Source organism: Oncorhynchus kisutch, linkage group LG7 (assembly GCF_002021735.2).
Source record: "Oncorhynchus kisutch isolate 150728-3 linkage group LG7, Okis_V2, whole genome shotgun sequence".
NCBI classification, from domain to species: domain Eukaryota; kingdom Metazoa; phylum Chordata; class Actinopteri; order Salmoniformes; family Salmonidae; genus Oncorhynchus; species Oncorhynchus kisutch.
The window spans coordinates 6,574,724-6,600,615 of record NC_034180.2 but is presented as its reverse complement, the minus strand read 5'-3'; the positions used below and the strand labels follow the sequence as shown (position 1 = coordinate 6,600,615).

Genomic DNA, 25,892 nt, shown 5'->3' with positions numbered 1-25,892 from the left:
AAACATGACATTATAAAATGTTAACCACAAGCAAGCCCATTTCTAACAATGTGATTCAAATACCTAACAATATGGACCATTGGAGTTTTTTAAATATTTTTATCCATGTGTTGATTCAAGAATTAAGAATGTTTTGGATTGACTGAAATAAGGGAAACTCAGTCCCTGCAATGATAAAAATAACCAAGTCAGTCAGCACAGATTAAATTTCCTATTTAATTTCAACAAACTGGTCAGTACTTTTATTGCACAAAAATATACAGACAAGTATTGTAGAATAACTTTTCTCTCTATGGTAACACTTTTCTGTGAATCTGGTATCCTCGCTTTGATAAATTAATTTTAGAACGCTTTGAAAAAGGTTTGCTTTGATAAAATTATTTTTTAGAATGCTTTGAAAAAGGTTCAACATCGTCACTACTTAAAGTCAAGAAAACATTAATTAAGGCACTATCATTTCCTTATAAAACACCAGCATCAAACAGGACAAGGTTGTCACTTTCCATCTGAGAATCATTTTTACACCATCATACCAACCACCATCTCTCATCTGCCTCATCATACTCCTTCTTTCCTCAGTTCACCTCATCCAGTTTCCGACTACATCCAAAACCAGCTAAATTAACTACAAACAAACTAGTACATACACTATTCATGGGGCGTGTGCATTTTCTGCTGGTGTATTGTCAGGTAACTCCTCTCTAAGAACCTCTTCCCGCATTGTGAATGGGTGAATGGCCTCTCCCGTGTGGACCTTCAGGTGCATCTTGAGATGGTGCTGGTGGGAGAACCTCTTTTCACACTGAGAGCAGGTATAAGGCTTCTCCCCTGTGTGGACCCTCTGGTGCCTCTTCAGGCTGGAGGAGTGTGAAAAACTGGCCCTGCACAGGAGGCAGCTGAAAAGTTTCTCCCCTGTGTGAACTCTCTGGTGCCTCTTCAGGCTGGACAAGTGTGAAAAACTGGCCCGGCACAGGTGGCAGCCGAACGGTTTCTCTCCCGTGTGCATCCTCTGGTGGATCTCCACCTGTTTAGAGAAACGAAAGGCTTTCCCACAGAACGAACACAGGAAGCGCTTCTCTTTGCTACCAGATCTACTGATAGCGTTACTACTACTGTCATTTGTCAATGGGCTTGTGTAGCCATTTGCTGTTGAGGCACTGGCATTTTCTGAGGTCTGGTTTAACATAAGGAGAGTGTGAGGAGGACGAAGGCCAGGGAGTGTCTGTGTTTTCTCAGGGTCCATGTTCCAGTTGATAGATCCTATAGAAGGCAGGCTGAAGGCAGCACCTGTTAGGGGGTTAACCTGAGGCGCCATCAGTCTCTCTGAATCACAACTATAGGAGCAGGACGGAGCATCGCTAGCCGAGTCTGTTCTCATACAGACACCTCCCCGTCCCCGCAGACCAAATCTACGCCTCGCCCTGGTCTCAGCCAGTCTGTTGCCTTGGAGACTAAATTCAGATGTTGTTTTGTGTTCCACTGTCTGTTTCTGGTTGTGGTTAACAGTTTTGTTCCCCAGCAAAGAGTTAAGTATATTGTCCCATCCACTAACATCCACTATGTCGCCTCTGGTCCTGGCCTGCTCGGTGATGGCGTCCCCTGGGCTCTTGGCTATACCAGTCTGGGAATCCAAGATGGTTGCCCAGTCTCCTCTGTTAGCCTCCTGCCAACCACCTGCAGGAAGAGGTTACAAAATCTAATTAATAGAAATGGCAGAGAAAACTCTATATATGGAGTTTGTCAATTACCTGGTCAAGTTCATACATTATAATACGTGTTTTTGTGAATAAACATAAGGTGTATTCATTTCATTTCATGAATGGAGAAAAAACAATAGCCAGGTGCATCACTATTCCCATTGAGATCTATTACTGTATGGAGGCTATATGTATTTCTCCCTTACCTTGCTCCCCCATCTTTAGTCCACTCAGCAGATCAATGCTCTCTGGTCCATCTTCTATTGTCTCCTCTTTGACTACCAGCAGATCAATCTTCCCATCCTCCATGTCTACTGACTGTAAGAGATACAGAGTGAGAGGATGTTGGATCAAGAAATCTGATATGAGCACCCTGCTATGGAGCATCTCCTGATTGGGCAATGAGGGATTGCTATGAATAATATGCAAACATGTTAGTTGATTTGATTACTTGACACTTTTTAATTCATGGTTTGATAATTGAAAGGCATGGTCCAAATCTTAAGACCAAATTAATCAAGACCTGGGCTTGTATCCACAAACTATCTCAGAGTAGAAGTGCTGATTGAGGATCAGGTCCCGCACCTGTCTATATAGTCTTATTCATTTTGATGACCAAACTGATCTTAGATCAGCACTCCTACTTTGTGGACAGAGCCTGACCTAGTACCATTAAAATGTTAATTCATAGTGGGCTCACCTCAGTGAGACTGTGTGTGGTCCTGTGCTGCTCAGCTGGTTCCTCTGTGGGTTCAGGAGGAGGTGTAGTCTGGTTGTCCTCCATGACCATGGTCCCCTCAGTGTTCCCCAGACCCTCCTCCTTCACCAGCAGCACCTCTGAACCTTCATCCTCCTGGAAGAGAGGTGATACAGATTACACAGACATACACTCCCTCAGGTATATACACACAGATAATAAACACACTTTCAACGGATATACTTGCAAACATAAGCAACCGCTTAAATTTAAACTGATCCCCTGATACAAAATATGTATCAGCCAATTAAAATCGTGACGAAGCGCTAAATTGTAGCTGGTCCCATCAGACAACATGGCACACAGTGAGGTTAGCCCTATGCTAACCTCACTGATTTTATCCAGGCACAAGTTCTTCCAACCACACGTTCTGATCATCAAAACAACTATCACATGTATTTGACTGACTGGTCAAATTGCTCTCTGTGTAAATTGCCTAGTCCACATAATTGTTGCAAATTGTGGCGGCAAGTGTTCGAATCGCACACGTTTTTCACACTCTTTGAAATGTAGATTTACATGTATTGTCTTAGTGTGTTGAAAAGGGACGTAGCCTACAGCCAACAACTTGAAAATGAAGATTAAGAATGAATCATTAAGCCTTGCACAAACACGCTGCTATTGGCTAATAATCGTATTGTATAGGTTATTTCAAATGGTCATACGCATACACTTAAATGTAGGCCTAAATGTTTATATGCAATTTTATAATTATATCCTTGTCAGGACATCACCACCGCTCAGTGTGAGAAACGTTTGCACAAGGAATTGTCTCCTTGTTCCCATAACCTGAAAGATCCCTACACTGCAAATGGATATGTAAGTATACATTACGACTGATAAAGGGCATCTGCATTTAATTCGTCTGGTATGGTATCGGAGCAAATGGGACTTGGTTATTTGGTTTTTCTTTCAAGATTAGTAACCATGTTCATTTTCTTAAGGAACATTATTACGACCCTAATAGTGGAGAAAGGTACCTCTGGTATAGAATTTGGCTTCAACTTCAAGAAACTGCCCACTCAATTATACTCTGGAGGCCCAACTGCTGAGTGAGTTGAAGGCTGGTGATTTACTAAAGTGGAATGTTTTGTGAGAAAGAAATTGACACAAAACTAAAGTTGTCTTTGTCTTATTTGTTTCAGATTGAACAGGATTTTGTGCTGCTGTTTGGAGAGGGCACATCAGCCAAGTTTTTGCAGAGGTGGCCAACTACATTCAAGCAAAAGATCCTCATGCTAAGCAAGACCCTAAGCAAGGCCACTCAGGGAGCTGAACTTCAGGAGCTGATCCAGATGGCAGAATCTGCAGTTGATGAGCTGACACGAATGCTGACGGTTAGATGATCATCATTTATCATTTATATTTCAAATGACTCTGAAATGTTAATGTCACTGATGATGGAATTTACCATTTTAATCAGGATCTCTTTGTTTAGGATGGGACGGTGACCTTTCCTCCATCCTTCTCCTGCTCCATTTGATTCCTCCTTCATCACGAAGCCGCAAAAGACCAGCCAAGATGTCTGAATTCCAAGCTGAACTGCATCTTGTGATATTCTAAAAGGTTTGTATTGGCATTCTTATTCTTGGACAGTGCTGTAGCCGTTAAAAACGAACACCATCATTAGTTCATATTGTCTTCAGGCAGGAACCAGTATCCAGGAGCACCTTGATACGATTGACCCGAGCCGCCAACCATATATTCTTGCAGTCGGGACCAGGAAGAGCAGCATCCATTCTTACTTCATCATCCTGGACAAGCGAGCCTTTTATGTCAACGAGCACTCTTGGTGCCTTCGATGAGCTTTTCAAGACTCACTTTGTTTTTGGTACTGCTTACAATACAATGCTGCACAACATGTACACCTTCATAAACAGACAACTGTGTACAACAGACATTGGGAAGGTTAAGGAGACTCCAAGGGTTGTGAGCTCAGAGCTAGACTCCTGCACTAATGCTGATTAAGTTATGTTTTGTTTGCCATGCTATTCATGGAAGTACCAACTTCCTCATGAGGCATCTCAAGTTGATGCATGGAATGTGCCCTGGTAGAACTTTTAAACTAAAATGTGGTCAAGCAGATTGTTGTCGTGTATTTGGTAAATTTTCAGGCTTTAGGAAGCATTTGAACAGGGCACAATTCCGGAGACTGTCAAATTTTGTTAAACGCTAACTTGGATGCTAATATAGCCGTTGATAATCAGCCAAGTAATGGGGATTTTCCTTCAAATTCTAGTTGTAACCAGGTTGTACCAATATCTAACAAGAACACACTTGATATGTGTGCGTCTGCAATTGCACAACTGCAGTCTACAGGTCAGACAACTGTAAATAGTTTTGTATCTTCCATGGAAGGACTAGTTCAGGAGATACAGGGTCAAGCTAAAGCGACCCCTTTGTATATCTTCAAAAGAGACAAACTGTCAGAAACATCCAACATTCTTTTCAGGATATTGAAAATCCTTTCACATCCTTTCTACTGTTCGATTTGACAGTAGAAGAAAGAACACTACTGGAACTTATGATCAAACAGTCATAACTGATACATTTTCTTACGTTCCAATTCTCGAGACATTGCAGTCAATTTTGTAGAAATTAACTCGGGGCACAATTTTAAATATGGAGTTTACTTTGATTTGGAAGATGGCCTAAAATATATATAAGAGATATCCTCTCTTTTATAATGAGAAAAATGCATTGCAAATTCAACTATTTTGATGACTTTGAGACTGCTAATCCATTGCGATCAAAAAAGGGTATTCACAATTTGGGAGGTATATATTTTACTTTCAGAAATGTTACCCCAAAGTTTAATTCAATTTTGGTAAATATTCACTTATGTGCACTATTCCATACCCAGGACCTTAATTTATGGATTTGAATCCATTCATGGCGATTTGAAAGTGCTTGAGAGTGCTTGAGACTGAGGGTATTGAAGTTCCCTTCTTCAGTGGTCGTATACATGGCAGTAATGTCCAAGTAACTAGAGATAATCTTGGTATACATTGCCTGTTTGGTTGTGTGGAATCATTTAGTGCTCGTTATTGTTGCCGTTTTTGCCTCAATGAGAAAGTGGATTTTCAAACAGTGTTCTGAGGATTACCAAAGACTGACTTTACGAACAAAACACATGAACTCAGACCATTGTCAAACTACTCAGTCAAACCCAACACTACCTCATATGTACGGTGTGAAGCATGCTTGCTTATTGAACTCTGCAGTACTTCAATACTACAGGCAATTTTTGTTGATATAATGCATGACATTTTAGAAGGAGTTGCACAATGAGGTAAAACTTGTTACTCTATATACAAGCCAACTTTGTGACTGCTAAAGATGTGTACGGTATCATTTAACTATGGCCACACAGAGAAGAGGAATCGTCCACCTGCACTCAAATTGGATGATGGGAGCAATGATTTGGATCTAAATGCTATTCAGTCTTGGTGTCTTCGTAATTTGACATTGATATTTGGTGATCTGGTACAGAAAGATGATAAATACTGGCAGCTGCTTCTGTTACTACTACAAATTGTAAATATTGTGTTTTCTCCTATACTAACAGAGGGCATTACTATCTGGGGCGGCAGGTAGCCTAGTGGTTAGAGCGTTGGACTACTAACCGAAAGGAAGATCGAATCCCTGAGCTGACAAGGTAAAACTCTGTCGTTCTGCCCCTGAACAAGGCAGTTAACCCACTGTTCCTAGGCCGTCATTGAAAATAAGAATTTGTTCTTAACTGACTTGCCTAGTTAAAGCTAAATAAATAAAAAAAATCTATCTGAAGCACTTAATTGCTGAACATCATCAGCCTTTTCAAGTATTTGTTTCCTGATAGAAATCTGTTACCGAAACACCACTTCATGACACATTATCCTCGTTGTATAAGGAATATTGGGCCCATTCTTCACTTGTGGTGTATGCGCTTCGAGGCAAAACATAATTTCTTTAAAAAGAAACTGAAGGGTTTTAAGAATGTAGCCAAGTAACACCAAAATGACATGGCATATAATTGGGAAACGTTCAGTAGACTAGCTACAGGTCCAGAAAGATGTCAAGGCTCAATGACCTGAAAGAAAGCAATGAGATTGCAGCCAAGTTGAATGTCTCAGTGCACACAAATGTTTTGTCAGGTAAATGGATAAAGCCCCATGCTACAGAATATCGTCTTGATTTGGTCATATGTGGTGAAACAGTCATTGAAATGGCAGTATTTTACAAAAATAAGGCTATTGTTCCGAAAGAGAAATGTTTTTTTTTTGGTTGGGTCAGCTCGTTTTTTTGATAATTTGCATGCATTTAAAGTTGTTTTGAAGCAAAGTCCACCATGCAAGGTATTTAACATGACCACAAACTTTTTGATTTGCTCATGTCATATGGAGCAAGGGATTTTTTTTACTATATTGTCCCACACTGTCACTTGATAAGTTTAAGCCAGGGCTGTTACTTATGGTTAGGTTGTGAGAAACATTTGTTTTTAATGTAAATGTCAGCATTTTCCAACAAACCTATTGATTTGCTCATGTCATATGGAGCAAGGGATTTGTTTGACTACATTCTACTGTCACTTGATAATAGTTTAAGCCAGGGCTGAGACGTATGTTTTGGTCATAAAACATATTTGAATGTTGAAACCGCTTTGCTTGAGTTTGTGAAATTCCAAGCGCTTTTACAAAATATGATTTACAAGAGAGTAAATCAATTAAACACTGAATAGAGTCAACACATGTGTACTCTAATAGGAGTCACCCAAGATCAACACAAGTGAGTGTCACTATAACACAGTGTTGATTACCTTAGTGTTCAATTTGATCAACACTGGCCAGTGTAGTGCAGGGTTAACTTTTTGCACTCGTGTTAAATCAACACTAGAAAATGTAACACTTTGTACTTTTTCCTCTGTGTAGAGTGGGACAATATGTACTCGCTGACAGTGTTAAATGTAACACTTTCAAATGTATTGCATAGGCTAGTCTACATATTTAGATTATGGATAAGAGCGATAATATTTGTATTTGCCAAATGGCGGTCAAGCATCAAGTCACCAGAAGACCCTCAATATTTATTGGAAAGGAGCATCAAACTCAATACTGTGCACCTTCACTCCCCTGTGAAGCTCATCGTAACTTATTTCATCTGTAGCCTTGTAAACTGCATGGTTTCCCGAGTCGTAGTGGGAGGACCACACAACATATTGTTGCGTGACTCCAAGTTTACTTCGATATGATAGTTAAATCAAATCAAATTGTATTTGTCACATACACATGGTTAGCAGATGTTAATGTGAGCGTAGCGAAATGCTTGTGCTTCTAGTTCCGATAATGCAGTAATAACCAACGAGTAATCTAACCTAACAATTCCACAACTACTACTTTATACACACAAGTGTAAAGGGATAAAGAATATGTACAAAAATATATATGAATGTGTGATGGTACAGAACGGCATAGGCAAGATGCAGTAGATGGTATCGAGTACAGAATATACATATGAGATGAATAATGTAGGGTATGTAAACATAAAAGTGGCATAGTTTAAAGTGGCTAGTGATACATGTATTACATAAAGATGGCAAGATGCAGTAGATGATATTGAGTACAGTATATACATATACATATGAGATGAGTAATGTAGGGTATGTAAACATTATATTAAGTGGCATTGTTTAAAGTGGCTAGTGATACATTTTTTCCATCAATTTCCATCATTAAAGTGAGCTGGAGTTGGGTCAATATGTTGGCAGCAGCCACTCAATGTTAGTGGTGGCTGTTTAACAGTCTGATGGCTTTGAGATAGAAGCTGTTTTTCAGTCTCTCGGTCCCTGCTTTGATGCACCTGTACTGACCTCGCCTTCTGGATGATAGCGGGGTGAACAGGCAGTGGCTCGGGTGGTTGTTGTCCTTGATGATCTTTATGGCCTTCCTATGACATCGGGTGGTGTAGGTGTCCTGGAGTGCAGGTAGTTTGCCCCCGGTGATGCGTTGTGCAGACCTCACTACCCTCTGGAGAGCCTAACGGTTGTGGGCGGAGCAGTTGCCGTACCAGGCGGTGATACAGCCCAACAGGATGCTCTCGATTGTGCATCTATAGAAGTTTGTGAGTGCTTTTGGTGACAAGACAAATTTCTTCAGTCTCCTGAGGTTGAAGAGGCGCTGCTGCGCCTTCTTCACAACGCTGCCTGTATGGGTGGACCAATTAAATTTGTCCGTGATATGTACGCCGAGGAATTTAAAACTTATTAACCTCTCCACTACTGTCCCGTCGATGTGGATAGGGGGTGCTCCCTCTGCTGTTTCCTGAAGTCCACAATCATCTCCTTTGTTTTGTTGATGTTGAGTGTGAGGTTATTTTCCCGACACCACACTCCGAGGGCCCTCACCTCCTCCCTGTAGGCCGTCTGGTTGTTGTTGGTAATCAAGCCTACCACTGTAGTGTCGTCCGCAAACTTGATGGTTGAGTTGGAGGCATGCATGGCCACGCAGTCGTGGGTGATGCCACGTCCTGGCCATAGAGAGGCTTTTATTCTCTATTTTGGTTAGGCCAGGGTGTGACTAGTGGGGGCATTCTATGTTAATTTTCTATGTTTTGGATTTCTTACTTGTTTGGCCGAGTGTGGTTCTCAATCAGAGGCAGCTGTCTATCGTTGTCTCTGATTGAGAACCATACTTAGGTAGCCTGTTTTCCCACTGTTAGTTGTGGGTGGTTATTTTCTGTTTAGTGTTGGTTGCACCTTGCAGAACTGTTTTGGCTATTCTTTTTATTATTTTGTATTCAGTGTTCAGTCAGTTAAGCTAATAAAGATGAACACGTACCCCGCTGCATTATGGTCCAATGACTCCTCTTCTTCTTCCGACGAAAGCCGTGACAGGTGAACAGGGAGTACAGGAGAGGACTCAGAACGCATCCTTGTGGGGCCCCAGTGTTGAGGATCAGCGGGGTAGAGATGTTGTTACCTATCCTCACCACCTGGGGGCGGCCTGTCAGGAAGTCCAGTACCCAGTTGCACTGGGCGGGGTCGAGACCCAGGGTCTCGAGCTTGATGATATCTAAATATCAATATTTAGATATAAAAGGCGTTTCCACCACCATTTCTCACACAATACACTTTACCAACCCAAAAACATCCCACCATGACGAAAGAACAAATTATGTCTGCAAAGATACAATTTTACCAAAACTTCCTGTTTCCATCATCACAGCAGTCCTGTTTTTATATACAGTATGACTTTACTTAAACTGTGGATGGAAACGTGGTTACAGATGCATCACTTGACTGGAGGAGGATGAGCATTAGTGTACAGTAGGATTATAGGTTGCATTCTCGTTCTCATCCTACACGAGGCAGTATTGCAGTTCCTTTAAAGATGTTTAAATCGACAGTCTTAATGTAGGATGACACTTGGCTGTCATTAGTATATTCTTATGTAGGCTACACTTACATGCAGGCCTATAACGTTTTATAGGCTATGCATTATTATAAATCATCCATTTTGTCACGTGCGCTTTGAATCGAACATCAAGGTCCGGCAGTGAACAGTTTTTTCCTAAACTAAAAAGCTTGATGCGGAGGGGCTCATGGAGAAAGTGCACTATTGATTTAGAGTCAACCTCTTTAGCAGAGTGTGCTGCCTAGAAGTAATGGTGATAATGGTAGCCTACATGACTGAAAACGTGTTTACGATGTATGATAAACTTGTGTCGTAAGGACCTCTTGTGGATAAGTGTGTGTGAAACAGAAACATGAATTTTGTCATATATGCCAAAACTGTGAAAATGTAGTCTAACATTAGTATTAGCTAGTAACCTAGGATGCATCAATGCAATATTGGCACCCAACATTTTGTTACAGACCAACGGAACAAAAGTCACCTTGAATTTGAAGGTTTAAAATATCAATCTAGTTGCTAGGGTTGACCTATTTTATGAAATGCTATTGGTTGGTGGATAAAATGTCTAAGGTCTTTGATAGGCTGATTAAGAATTTGTGCCAGGATATAAATCAGTGCTACCTGTTGAGGTTAGCATAGGCCAAAGTGTGCCATGTTATGGGACCAGCTACTACAATTTAGCATTCTGTCACGTGCAAGTATGATGATTTTAATTGGTTGATACGCATTTTGTGGCAGATAAGCAACCATTTAAATGGTTTATGTTTGCACAGTGGTAGAAAAAATACCCGACACTCATCCTTGAGTAAATGTAAAAATACCTTAATAGAAAAATACCAAGTAAAAGTGAGTCACTCGGTAAGATTCTACTTGAGTAAAAGTCTAAAAGTATTTGGTTTTAAACATACTTAAGTATCAAAAGTAAATGCAACTGCAAAGATATACTTAAGTATCAAAAGTAAAAGTATAAATAATGTCAAATTCCTTATATTAAGCAAACCAAATGACAATGCTATTTTTATTTTTTTTAATCGACAGATAGCCAGGGACACACTCTGACATCATTTATAATGAAAACTCCTCGAGTTTTCCAAGACGGCAGAGCAGTCATATGTCTTTGTCTTGTCTCGTCCCATGTATACAGTGGGGCAAAAAAGTATTTAGTCAGCCACCAATTGTGCAAGTTCTCCCACTTAAAAAGATGAGAGGCCTGTAATTTTCACCTAAACCTCAACTTCATCAGCTAACCAGCTAAGCTCTCGCCAGTTCGTACAATGCGTTTCAAACTAGAGCATACCGGACCTATTTTTCTCTCCATATCCCCGGATCCCTACCGCAAACTCTGAACCTTTTCATCTGGATCATGGCAGCTAGCTAACTGCACGGAACCCCGCCGATCCTTCACGACTGGAATACCGACGTAATCTGCCCGAGGATCCCAACAGGCCCCTCAGGTGCGACGTCCCCTGAAGGCCCATTCTGCTAACCGCGGCCTGCTAGCTATCTATAGCATATTGGACTGTTAGCTGATCCATCGGCCAGTTTCTTGAACCACTATACCCATTTTGCCAATTGGACTTGGACCCCTCTGCTACTTGGAACCCTACTAATTCCACGACTGGTCTAGCAACGTCACCGCACGAGGAGGCAAAAACAGACTTCCCCCCCATCGCGACGTCTCTCTAAGGCCCTTATGCTAGCTTGCTAGCCCCGGCCTGCTAACTGCTAGCTTGCTAGCCCCGGCCTGCTAACTGTCTGAATCGCCGTGTCCCCAGCCAGCCCAACCACTCACTGGACCCATACGATCACTTGGCTACGCATGCCTCTCCCTAATATCAATATGCCTTGTCCATTACTGTCCTGGTTAGCGATTAACTTATTTCACTGTAGAGCCTCTAGCCCTGCTCAATATGCTTTAACCAACCATGTTATTCCACCTCCCACATATGCGATGACATCACCTGGTTTAAACGTCTCCAGAGACTACATCTCTCTCATCATTACACAATGCCTAGGTTTACCTCCAATGTACTCTCTTCCTACCATACCTTTGTCTGTACATTATGCCTTGAATCTATGCTATCGTGCCCAGAAACCTGCTCCCTTTACTCTCTGTTCCAAACATGCTAGATGGCCAGTTCTTATAGCCTTTAGCTGTACCCTTATCCTACTTCTCCTCTGTTCCTCTGGTGATGTAGATGTTAATCCAGGGCCTCTAGTGCCTAGCTCCACTCCTACTCCCCAGGTGCTCTCATTTGTTGACTTCTGCAACTGTAAAAGCCTTGTTAACATTAGAAGCATAGTCCCTAAGTTTGCTTTATTCACTGCTTTATGTCTTAGCCATGTCTGAATCCTGGCTTAGGAAAACCACCAAAACCCCTGAAATTTCCATCCCTAACTATAACATTTTCCGCCAAGATAGAACTGCCAAAGGAGGGCGGTGTTGCAATCTACTGCAGAGATAGCCTGCAGAGTTCTGTCTTACTATCCAGGTCTATACCAAACCAATTTGAGCTTCTACTTCTAAAAATGTACCTTTCCAGAAACAGGTTTCTCACGGTTGCCGCTTGCTATAGACCACCCTCTGCCCCCAGCTGTGCCCTGGACACCATATGTGAATTGATTGCCCCCCATCTATCTTCTGAGCTTGTGCTGCTAGGTGCCCTAAACTGGGCCATGCTTCACACCCCGGCCATCCTACAATCTAAGTTTGATGCTCTCAAGCTCACACAAATGATCTATGAACCTACCAGGTACAACCCCAAATCCGTAAACACGGGCACCCTCAAAGATATCATCGTAACTAACTCGCCCTCCAAATATACCTCTGCTGTTTTCAACCAAGATCTCAGCGATCACTTCCTCATTGCCTGCATCCGTAATGGGTCTGCGGTCAACGACCACCCCTCATCACTGTCAAACGCTCCCTAAAACACTTCGGCGAGCAGGCCTTTCTAATCGACCTGGCCGGAGTATCATGATCTCATCCCATCAGTAGAAGATGCCTGGTAATTCTTTAAAAGTGCCTTCCTCACCATCTTAAATAAGCATGCTCCATTCAAAAAATGGAGAACTAGGAATAGATATAGCCCTTGGTTCACTCCAGACCAGTCTGCCCTTGACCAGCACAAAAACTTCCTGTGGCGTTCTGCATTAGCATCGAATAGCCCCCGTGATATGCAACTTTTCAGGGAAGTTAGGAACCAATATACACAGGCAGTTAGGAAAGCTAAGGCTAGCTTTTTCAAACAGAAACTGTAGTACAAACTCAAAAAAGTTCTGGGACACTGTAAAGTCCATGGAGAATAAGAGCACCTCCTCCCAGCTGCCCACTGCACTCCCCCATTTCTCCTTCACCCAAATCCAGATAGCTGATGTTCTGAAAGAGCAGCAAAGTCTGAACGCCTACAAATCAGCCGGGCTAGACAATCTGGACCCTATCTTTCTAAAATTATCTGCCAAAATTATTGCAACCCCTATTACTAGCCTGTTCAACCTCTCATATCTGATGGATAGTCCAGACCTGAATCCAATCGAGAATCTGTGGAAAGAACTGAAAACTGCTGTTCACAAATGCTCTCCATCCAACCTCACTGAGCTCGAGCTGTTTTGCAAGGAGGAATGGGAAAAAAATTCAGTCTCTCGATGTGCAAAACTGATAGAGACATACCCCAAGCGACTTACAGCTGTAATCGCAGCAAAAGGTGGCGCAACAAAGTATTAACTTAAGGGGGCTGAATAATTTTGCACGCCCAATTTTTCAGTTTTTGATTGTTAAAAAAGTTTGAAATATCCAATAAATGTCGTTCCACTTCATGATTGTGTCCCACTTGTTGTTGATTCTTCACAAAAAAATACAGTTTTATATCTTTATGTTTTAAGCCTGAAATGTGGCAAAAGTTCGCAAAGTTCAAGGGGGCTGAATACTTTTGCAAGGCACTGTATTTGAAAAACACCTTGAGGATTGATTATAAAAAACGTTTGCCATGTTTCTGTCGATATTATGGATATAATTTGGAATTTTTGTCTGCGTTGTCGTGACCGCTATTTCCGTTGGATACCTAGGCATAACGCATCAAACAAACGGAGGTATTTGGATATAAAAAATATCTTTATGGAACAAAAGGAACATGTATAACTTGGAGTCTCGTGAGTGAAAACATCTGAAGCTCATCAAAGGTAAACGATTAATTTGATTGCTTTTCTGATTTTCGTTACCAAGCTTCCTGATGCTAAGTGTACATAATGCTATGCTAGGCTATCGATAAACTTACACAAATGCTTGTATTGCTTTCGCTGTAAAGCATCATTTCAAAATCTGAGATGACAAGGTGATTAACAAAAGGATAAACTGTGTTTCGCTATATTTCACTTGTGATTTCATGAATATGAATATTTTCTAGTAATATTTTTTGACTTTGCGCTATGCTATTCAGCGTTGCTGATGACAAATATACCGGATCCAGGATGGGTAGTTCTAAGAGGTTTTAACTAACCTCCAGATGAGCTTCAATGCCAAACAACTCTCCTTCCGTGGCCTCCAACTGCTTTAAAAATGCAAGTAAAACTAAATGCATGCTCTTCAACCGATCGCTGCCCGCCCGTCAGCATCACTACTCTGGACGGTTCTGACAAAGAATATGTGGACATCTACAAATACCTAGGTGTCTGGTTAGACTGTAAACTCTCCTTCCAGACTCACATTAAACATCTCCAATCCAAAATGAAATCTAGAATCGGCTTCCTATTTCGCAACAACGCATCCTTTACTCATGCTGCCAAACATACCCTCGTAAAACTGACCATCCTTGACTTTGGCGATGTCATTTACAAAATAGCCTCCAACACTCTACTCAACAAATTGGATGCAGTCTATCACAGTGCCAACCGAGTTGTTACTACTCACCACTGCGACCTGTATGCTCTCGTTGGCTGGCCCTCGCTTCATACTCATCGCCAAACCCACTGGCTCCAGGTCATCTACAAGTCTCTGCTAGGTAAATCCCCGCCTTATCTCAGCTCACTGGTCACCATAGCAGCACGCGCTCCAGCAGGTATATCTCACTGGTCACCCCCATAGCCAATTCTTCCTTTGGCCACCTCTCCTTACAGTTATCTGCTGCCAATGACTGGAACGAACTGCAACAATCTCTGAAGCTGTCAGACAGCTCACAGATCACTGCACCTGTACATAGCTCATCTGTAAATAGCCCATCCAATCTACCTCATCCCCATACTGTATTTATTTATCTTGCTCCTTTGCACCCCAGTATCTCAACTTGCACATTCATCTTCTGCAAATCCTACCATTCCAGTGTTTAATTGCTATATTGTAATTACTTTGCCACCATGGTCTATTTATTGCTTTACCTCTCTTATCCTACCTCATTTGCACATGCTGTATATAGATTTTTCTACTCTAATTTCGTGGTATCCAATTGTTGTCTCCTCGCTACAACTCCCGTACGGGCTCGGGAGAGACGAAGGTTGAAAGTCATGCGTCCTCCGATACTCAACCCAACCAAGCCGCACTGCTTCTTAACACAGTGCGCATCCAAGCCAGCCACACCAATGTGTCGGAGGAAACACAGTGCACTTGGCAACCTTGGTTAGCGTGCACTGTGCCCGGCCCGCCACAGGAGTCGCTGGTGCGCGATGAGACAAGGATATCCCTACCGGCCAAGCCCTCCCTAACGCGGACGACGCTAGGCCAATTGTGCATCGCCCCACGGACCTCCCGGTCGCGGCCGGTTACGACAGAGCCTGGGCGCGAACCCAGGGTCTCTGGTGGCACAGCAGAACTGCAGTACAGCACCCTTAACCACTGCACCACCCGTGTAATCCCTTTACATTTGTGTGTATAAGGTAGTCGTTGTGAATTTGTTAGATTACTTGTTAGATATTACTGCACTGTCGGAAATAGAAGCACAACCATTTCGCTACACTCGCATTAACATCTGCTAACCATGTGTATGTGACCAATAACATTTTATTTGGATGTTCTCTTGATAAGTGTGTGAATTGGACTGCTAAGCATTCAAAATATAACGAGTATAATGAGTACTGTTGAGTGTCAGTTGAAATGTATGGAGTAAAAAGTACATAATTTTCTTTAGGAATGTAGTGAAGTAAAAGTAGTCAAATATAAATAGTAAAGTACAGATACGCCAACATAAAATAAAAAGTATTACTTTAAAGTATTTTTATACCCCTGTGTTTGCAAGTATTGATCCAAAGTGTTTACCCATCCCCACTACATTTGAGTCCTATACTGTAGTTACAGATGAACTTCATTGTTAAAACTCTGTCAGCTATGATAATTCAAAAGTCAGAAAATCCTGACAAATCTATTTTGACATGTACAGTAGGTGTGTGGGTATATTTAGTAAGTGTATATTGGTTATCAAGCGTTGTCGGGTATATGTAGAATAGGGTGGGATCAGATGTGATGTATACTAAAGATAGTCTCAATGAAAGTCTTAAAACGAAAAGGTCCAACTGTGTTTATTAAACATGAACAAGTTTTAAATAAACCACATGAAAACCACACATGCCCATCTCAACTAAAGACTTGCATAAACTTAATATTTTTTTTCTTTCTGAATGCAGTTTAAAGTAGTTGGATTGAAGTAATAAAACAGGCACTTTGTGAACATCATATAGCCAACACAGTACAAACACAACATGTAACAGACTTTAGGCTTATGCACTGAGTGTACACACATTAGGAACACGTCATTTCAGTGACAAAGCTAGTGTTTTCATTAACTTGTCCAGTCATTTTTTTTGTCGACATTTAGAACGTTAGCATAGAAAATAGATGCAACAATTGCCTGCTAGTGTGCGTCTTCATCGACACAAGATAGATAAATGGAAACACCTGAACGTAATGATGTCACACCTGTTTGTTTTTTTTCATTTTCAAAAAAAATGTAACATCGCAAGAACATATAGTGTCAAATAAAAATGTAGTGGTTGAAGTGTTTCCATTACCCATTTTAGGCAATTTGCACATTCATAAATTGGCAAGCCTGTATGCCCTCCCACCTATCTCTTTCATGTCTCAGGTAGTCTACGAAAGCCCCCATGGATAGAATGCAAGAATTTACTCATATTTTCCATATACTAATAATTCTCAAGTGCCAATGTATCGCCATGGTCTGTGCCATGGTGAAACGTGCACTCCTGTCGATCTGAAATAATTGGATGGTGAAACTTAAAGCCAACCAGAAAAGCAAGGTGAAACAATTCAGACGCTCTTGAAATTCAGGACAATCCTTGTTCTGCAAAGAAACATTTTTACAGTGGAAAATGTATTTTGCAAGCAAATCAAATCAAAAATCAAATCAAATTTAATTTGTCACATACACATGGTTAGCAGATGTTAATGCGAGTGTAGCGAAATGCTTGTGCTTCTAGTTCCGACAATGCAGTAATAACCAACAAGTAATCTAACTAACAATTCCAAAACTACTGTCTTGGCAGTTGGCATTTAGAATTAAAATGTGGAGTGGAGCTTTATTGTTACACGGTGACATCACGTGCCTTCAAAATCATTCTGCAATTTATTTTGAAAAACAGTTTACGTCCTAATTTGTCACAAAGAAAATTAGACAGAAGAAAAATCCACCGGTCGAACGGATATAAATGTTGTCAATCTCTAGAAAATGTCTGCTATTTCTGCCATTTCCATTATACATGACGCAATTATTTTAAATCCATTTCAAATACGTGTAGATTTTTAAGTGTTGAGACAATTGAGACATGGATTGTGTATGTGTGTCATTCAGAGGGAGACCAGACAAGACAAAATATTTAAGTGCCTTTGAATGGGGTATGGTAGTAGGTGCCAGGCGCATCGGTTTGAATGTCAAGAACTGCAACGCTGCAGGGTTTTTCTCACTCAACAGTTTACATGTCTATCAAGAATGTTCCACCACCCAAAGGACATCCAGCCAACCCGACACAACTGTGAGAAGCACTGGAGTCAACATGGGCCAGCATCCCTGTGGACCGCTTCTGACACATTGTAGAGTCCATGGCCTGAAGAATTGTGGCTGTTCTGAGGACAAAAGGGGTCTTTATGCAGGTGTATCCTGAGGTTGCTCCTCTCTGAGAACCTCTTCCCACAGTGCGTAAAGGTGAACGGCCTCTATCCCATGTGGACCTTCAAGGTGCATCTTCAGCTGGTGGGAGAACCTCTTCTCACACTGGGGGCCGCTGTAGGGTTCTCCCCTGTGTGGACTTTCTGGTGCCTCTTCAGGTTGAACGAGTGGGAGAAACTGGCCCGGCACAGGTGGCAGCCAAATGGTTTCTCCCCTGTGTGGACCTTCTGGTGTCTCTTCAGGTCACTAGCCTGGGCAAAGCACATGTGACACTTGGTACAGCTGAAGGGTTTCACCCCTGTGTGGACCCTCTGGTGGATTTCCACCTTCTGGGGGCTGCTGAAGCCTTTGTTACAGAACATGCAGAGGAACCGTTTTTCTTTACAATTGCCTGATGTGGCTCCCCCTCCCTGAGCCTGGGCTCTAGCCCTGTCGTTTGAGTTCAATACCTGATTGAAAAGGACACGGCTGTCTGAGTCGGAATGCCTCATCAACGTACACACTGGGTTGCAATCCCCGAACACGTGTAAAGGGGAGTGGGTTGCAACATTTGGATTTGTCTCTAAGCTTTCGTTGCAATCTAAGAAATCTCTGCCCTGTGAGTGTCTATCTCCTAGGTGATTATCTGCATTCCATGTTGGAGGAACGTCACCCTCCACTTTCATGGTCACTTCATCTACGACCAGACCTGCCTCTTTCTTATCTAGGCACCCTTCAGAGTATACACTACTACTGTACCGGTTCCAGTCCCCTCTAGACAGATCAGTGTGTGTTTCTAAACCCAAGGGCATGTTGCCAGGGTCCATCTCTGTAGTGTAAGAACAAGACGGATCACTGCCAGTCTCTAACGCGTCACCTGAGTCCCGATGGGAATGAACAGTCCTCGGGCTCGGGTTACCGTAAAGTAAATACTCTGAGCCAGGAGCAGGAGGACAGCCCAGTCTCCCTGGGTCTGACCTGTGGTCAGGTACTGCGTGTAAAAGCCTTTGTGTTACAGTTAAAGTCTCTGTCTCTGACTTGAGGATGGCGTTTGGCATTCCACTGACCTCCGTAATGCTGTGTCGGGTTCTGGGCTGAGGCGCAGCGACGGTGGATAGGTCCTCCGTGGCTACAGGGAGCACCACTCCAGACGTTGCTCCAGTCTGAATGTCTCTGCTGTGTTGTGGGTCCTCTGCTTCAGTCCTCTCCTGCTTGACCAGAGACAATCCTCCATAACCTGCAGCCTCTGCATCTGCAGACTGACACAAGAAAGAGGTTATTGTCAGTACATGAGTTTAATTGGATAATGTCTTAAGGAAGTCTCACATGCTCCCCTATGGCAGATAAATGAGGATGTTGCATGTCAGGAAGTGAATAGCTGAGGGGAGTCTTTCTGAAATAAAACTGGACACATTTGATGTACTGTAATTTTGATGTAATACTATTACACTAACCTCTATCACAATAACGTGCTGGGTTGAGGTTCCACTCCCCTCATCAACAGTGATTTGTTGGTCATCGCTCCATGTATTGTGTCCCGCTGGCTTCACAAAGCTCCTGTGGCCTCCAGAGAGATGTCCCTCACCTGAGAGTGATTGGGGGAAAAGAGGTGGTTAGGTACTGTCAATGCTCAATTGTACACTATTGACACTGTCTGTTAGGTAACACGTCTCATAACTTATTGAAAGATAGCTAAGTTGTAATCAGGGGAATTACTGCATACTATCCAACATGCGCAGAGGGGAACGGGGCAAAATGTACCTCTTGCCATTCCTCTGTATCGGTCAAGGATCTTGTCACTACTGACGAGGACGCGTTCTCTGATTGTCCTCTCTGCGCGCTCCCGTGCCACCTTCAATTCTAGTAGCTGTAGTTTCCTCCGCAATGCCCTGTTTTCATTTTGGCTTTGAGAAATTTCCAAACGAAACACTGCATAGTCGTCGTCTACGAGTTTACAGATCTCTGCCACGGCTGCATTCGCTAGCACCTCCATAATGGAGGCCATTTGAGTGTGAAAACCCATAGCCATTGTTGTTAGCTAGCTAACGTTAGAAGCTATCTAGCGTTGTCTAAATAACGTACTATCGATCAACCAAGTCCTGTGTTAATAAATGTCTAAATAACAATAATAAAAACACTATCGTGAAAATTGTTCTTGGTCACTGTTTACTTCCCATCCACACGACGAAAAATGATTTCATTGGTGGACGTCTTGGGGCGTGATTAAATGAAAAAAAGAGTGCGTGCTGCTCTTTGAACTACGGTAATGCTAATTCCATTACAAATTAGACAAATTGCACAGACATTGTGTCTCCACAACAGAAATATTCATAAATAGAAATCAACAACAAATCACGACCTTTTATGTGCAGTATCTTTGAATCTGAGAAGACTTGCTTAGAAAGAACAGTGTGTTAGCCAGAATATAACAATTATATAATGACTTTATTCCATCTAGGTTTACATCACCACAGTAACGTAAATATTCAACTGCCTAGGTTTACTGTCTCTCTAAAAACAGGGTTAATGAGGGGTATGTGGTTAATTACCCTCTTAAACAGACATTAAAATGCTGAACACTCTGACACCGTTTGTGGAGACCAGTCATTCTGGAATATCAAGTACAGGTGCACTTTAGTTCATGTTTAATATTTCAACCCAATCATCACAAGACCTGAAGGCTTCAGGCCATTTACTGTAAACAGCTTGAGGTCAAGGACTGTTTGTAAAGGTCCCAAACCACAGATGATAGATAAGCCTTTGAGCAGAAACAGTTACGATGTCCTCCAGCGATTAAAAAAAAACAATTTCCTGTTGAAAAACGATGTTCGAAGTATAAATACAGTAAAGTACGCACACACTAAAGGATAAAACATATGTTTTGAGAAAAATAGTGTTTTTTAGACAACTGCTCAATAGTTGGCCTGATGGTCAAATGTGATGTCATTAGCCTCCCCTTTGCTTGAGGAGCAAGATTTGTAAGCATAATTTATTTTTCAGAATGATTACAAATCCTTTTACGAGAATGAATATTCTGCTGTGAATCAAAAATACACTTGCAGTTTTTTAATCTGCGCGTTCTGTTACTGTTGACACGCTAAAGAGATTTGTAAATTTGAAGAAAGAGATTTCGCAAGCTCTGGGGACAGGACCTTTTACTCCTGACCAATCAGTTCCCTTTGCCAAAACCACAGCCGCCTAACCAATCTCAGGAAATAGCTACCCACTTGAACAAGAGAGTAAATAAAACAAAAATGATCTATTCGAAGGTAATAGTTTATATGTGTACATCGATTTTTTTGTTGTTGCTGTGAAAATGCATGACAGTTTGCTTATCATGTGAAATAAAATGGTACATTTCAGACGAACTCCAGACTAGCCATTGCATTGACAGCCGCTAGGGTTAGTTATCTGGCTTCTGACATTCATCCTAGCTTTACTATGACAAACTTTATCATGCAGCTTTAAATGCGAGGGGAAACCGAATATATTTGCTAGTTAACCAGCTGATTGGTAAAGTTGATATACATGCCATTACTTACTTAACTAGCTATCTAGTTAAATTGAATGTACTGGGGAAAAGCTAGCTAACTCCTACCATCATCAATGAAGTGTAGCTAATGTTAGCTAGGTTTCTAGAAAATAAAAACGATATTTGCTAGCTATAATTTAAAGACGTTACTTTTGAACACTTGTCAAACTACTTAATTCCACTGCCTGTTTATTGATTAATGGGTGACTGAAAAAGTGCCCCTCCCAATTTCACTGCAAATAGACTAGTCGGCTGTATTGGTTGAGTATCATTTGGCTGGTGTGCACATTACATGAGTGTTTAATTAGCCAATTTACTGACTGGGCTTATTGTTTTTCATGTTTTTGTTATTGCATTTCAGGTGGAGCGGGAGTAAGACCACTAGAAAGCAGCATGCTGCCAGACCACCACAGGACCCTAGAGGTATTACAGTCAATGCTTATGAACCAGATATTGAATTTGAATTGCCCATTTATATAAATGACACTAACCAAATGGTTGGTTTGTTCAGAAACATGTGCACTAAATGCTAACACGGCTTTGGTGATGCAAGGTAAATAATGTATTTATTGTCATCTCCCTGTCAGGCCTCAGCCTGCTGTGACAAGGGCCCGGATGGTGACATATGCTTCAAGCTGCCTGACAATACAGGGGCCTTCAGCAGTACCTTCCCTTTGATTACAGCAAGAGTCTCCTTATTAAGTCTTATAGCCATTTAACATGTACTTTATGTAACCACTCAAATTCTTACAAACTTATACGAATACATGAACAGACTTATATTCACTTGCCTCTGGCTGTGTTTACAGGCAGCCCAATTCTGATATTTTTTCCACTAATTGGTCTTTTGACCAATCACAGATCTTTTCACATTGGTTCATTTTTCAGAGCTGATTGATCAAAAGACCAATTGGTGGGAGAAAAAAGTGTCAGACTTGGGCTGCCTGTAAACACAGCCTATTTGTCCTATTCGTCAGGCTTGTCTGGGATATCTATATTTTAGTTGGCACACCTGTGTGATATATTTTATATATGAATAATACTTTTTTCAGACTTGCATTGATTTTTAGACCTCTTTGAATCAGAAGTGCAGTCTTGATGGATAAAGTCTGCATGTTGTCAGATGTTTAAGTAGTAGTTTGTAGTATAGTAGTTCGTCAAAATGAGAAGACCAGGCTGAAACAGTTGTGGTTTTGTATTTTTTTTAAATGAACATGAGTAGTTTATACAAAACTTGATTGCATTTGGTGGTCATCCCTCCCCCAAATTTGACCATTTTTAAGCCTTGATATTTCCCTGAGGAAGGATGCAACTTTCTGCTGATACCTACCACCATGTTGTCAGAGTTCCATGGCCCAGCAGACTCCCCTGGGGATGGGAGATGGACATCTTTAGTTTTTATAAAAGTCTGGGAGACTTTTTTTAGAGGGAGGCGAGTGCATTAGTTTGAGTGAGTACAGTAAGAGAGTTGACATTGACGATTGAGGGTTATAAGGGTGCCTTCCAATCACACAAATTATGCGTAAAAGACGGGGGGGGGGGCTAGACTTGTGTTGTGCTGTCCGTCAGAAAAGTTCCAAAGACTATCCATCAACCAATTACAAACGTAAAACAGCATTTTACCCCACCAAACAGATAAGCATTTCATGTATTTAGGTTTGAAGGTAGCCTTACTCTGTGGTTCAAGTTGTATCTTCATGTCTGTAACTTCACTCTCACTCCGTCTGACCCCTAAGCCCTCATGCCTGACCTCCCATTGGCCCAGGGCCTCTGGCAAAACCCTCTAATCAGTCTCTCTGACAGGGAGTTACTCCAGGAGTTGACAGGTTTATGGTGCATAAGGTATCGATGTGTATGCATGCATGACTTACATGGAGTGCTCCATGTTCCTGCTGGTTGCAGGGAAATGGCATGCCTTGGAGTATGGTTGTATCCATCTCCACCAGGCTCCTGGAAATCATATGACAAACCTGCATAGATTAACAAAATAAAATGGCAACTGTATTTATGCAGTTGAAGTCATGACAGCCATAGGTTCTTTACACAGGAGTGTACAGGTTTTTATTCCAGCACTTCACTAACACCTCATTCAACTAATTGTGGTCTAAATTGAACAAACACTTGTACACAGTTCAGTCCCTTGCCCAGAAATCACCCACATCTGTATTATTGAATGAGCTTCCCAAGTTACAAGTTTAGCTACAATTCTGCATGATATAAATAGATCCACCCAGGTTATTCTCTATCTAACCATGTGAATAAACCCCCTAAACAAGATGATTATCCTGGTGGTTAGGAGGTTCCCAAGTTCTTGACATATGTCTGGGTGTTAGGGATGTGCTTCAACCTGAGGAAAATGGCAGAGAGGGGGAAGACATTAACCCCACTGCTTACATTTCAGTGCGGCTCATTTCAGTGAGCCACATGTACCTTAAGTTTTTCAGTCACCAAATAATCAATGAACAGGCAGTGAGGTAGTTTGACAAGTGTTCAAAGTCAGTAACAAGTCTTTAAAATATAGCTAGCATGTTGGCAAGTACCTGGCCAGTAATCTTCACCTGTCGACGGCAACAGCTTTCACAGGCTCATCATAATGTAAAAATAACCCCAATTATGAAACATTTTATTTAAACTGACATTATTTGTTGCATATAATGTCCAGGACATAACCTAGCCTGGTGGATCCAGCCTGATCTTTTTTTACCATTCTATTTCACTTCACATTTGATGATATCTGCAGTGAAGTAGAAAGGTGAACGAAGCGATCCGGTTGGTTCCACCAGGACCAGGCTATTTAGAACCACCATTGATAATGTAATCAGTGCTCTGTGTGTGTGTGACCCACCAGTACCTTTGAGGGGCCAGGAGCTGCTCTATGCTGCTATGCCCATCAATGGAGCTGTAGAAAAGACCTCACCTCCAGCCTCACCTTTTGCCTGCTCACCAACAGTTGTCAATAGGGAGAACAGAATAAGGTAGGTTTAGTCTGACTTGTTCAAACTTCAACACAATATCTAAGATACACAAACAGGTACTATCTATCCTTGTAATGGCCAGTGGTAATAGAACAGTGAGTATGTATGTATGTGTTCATAGAAACATGTATGGAGGCAGCACATGGAGACTTGGAAGATGATGTGAAGTCCAGACTGACAGGCGGGCTTGATACTGATGTCTCTGAATGGAGAAAGACCTGGCACTCGGCAGTAACATTTTACAAGACAACTTTTACCATTTAATTCAATAAAAAATAAAGGATCAGACAAGATGTGGAGGGAGAAACCCTGTGTTATTCTGCACCAGGATCAGGGAACTGCTGTTGTGAACAGGACACCACACAGGAATTATTATATATTATAATATTATGTGAAGTGTTGTTTATTCTACATGGACCTGTGACTACATCTGAAAGTTAGCAAAACACTTAGTTCAGAATATATACATAAATTTAGCAATTACATTCATCTCATGTTACTCTTCAGGCTGCTGATCTATTCAAAGCTTCTCTATATCTGCCTGTAGTTATTGAGCTCAACCTGCAGGAGGTGTGTTTGTTGTAACTGAGTGGGGGGAAACAGTTGTGGGCAAGGTTCTGACAGATGGGTGTGTTTTGGTGGTGGCAAGGACAAACAAACACCTGCATCAAACCACACCCCCAAGCCAACTCAGGTTTGGCTTCTGTCATGGCCACCAGCATTTCTTGAGGAGCAAGCCAAAAAACAAGGCCAAATCAACAGGTGTAATTCTCCTTTAAATCATCACACAATCATACAGTTGATTTTATTAAAACACTATGTATAAAAAAAATTATGTAAAAAATGTCTACCAATCGATTGTCAAAAGAACAGACGACTCTCGGTCAACTAACTTTTCTTTCTTTTTTGTCGGGGACAGCCCTAAACTTTATAAACTGCAATCATTTTCTCATTACAATTGTCTTGGGGGAAAAAATGAAGTACAGTAGTTAAATGGAAGTAATATACATCATATAGCCTACACAATATGTAACAGACTTTAGGCTTAAAATATGCCTTATATATCACAATGTCTGGATGCAATATTCTACCCAAGAATATTCAACACTGAAATCTGTCACTCTCGTCATTCCAAATGCATCTGTGGATCTTTTCTGCGGACAATACTGAAAATGTATCTTTGTCTTTAATGCAGGGTTTGATCTAAAATGTCCGGAAGTTATTTAGTGGAATTTTTTTCTGCTGGTGTATCCTGAGGTATCTCCTCTGAGAACCTCTTCCCACTTTGCTTAGGAGGTGAACAGCCTTTCACCCATGTGGACCTGAAGGTGCATCTTCAGGTAGTTCTGATGGGAAAACCTTTCTTACACTCGGGGCAGCTTTAATATTTCTCCCCTGTGTGGACCCTCCGGTGCCTCTTCATGCTGGATGAGTGGGAGAAGCGCATATGACACTG

General features: G+C 41.6%; 1 long non-coding RNA gene and 1 pseudogene across 3 annotated transcripts; one reads left to right on the top strand and one right to left on the bottom strand.

Moving 5' to 3' along the window:
• Nucleotides 1-227: 227 nt before the first annotated feature.
• On the bottom strand, nt 228-20,133 carry LOC109894756 (uncharacterized; annotated as a pseudogene).
• Nucleotides 20,134-20,883: 750 nt separating this feature from the next.
• LOC109894108 (uncharacterized) lies at nt 20,884-25,290 on the top strand. Of its 3 annotated transcripts, XR_002255843.2 has the most exons (5): nt 20,937-21,198; nt 21,823-21,884; nt 22,049-22,183; nt 24,310-24,436; nt 24,558-25,290. It is a non-coding gene; the product is annotated as an uncharacterized LOC109894108 (long non-coding RNA). The 3 variants fall into 3 exon arrangements; XR_002255842.2 differs by having other exon boundaries at nt 20,884-21,198; nt 22,049-24,436; XR_002255844.2 differs by lacking the exon at nt 22,049-22,183 and having other exon boundaries at nt 21,014-21,198.
• The last annotated feature ends 602 nt before the right edge of the window (nt 25,291-25,892 follow it).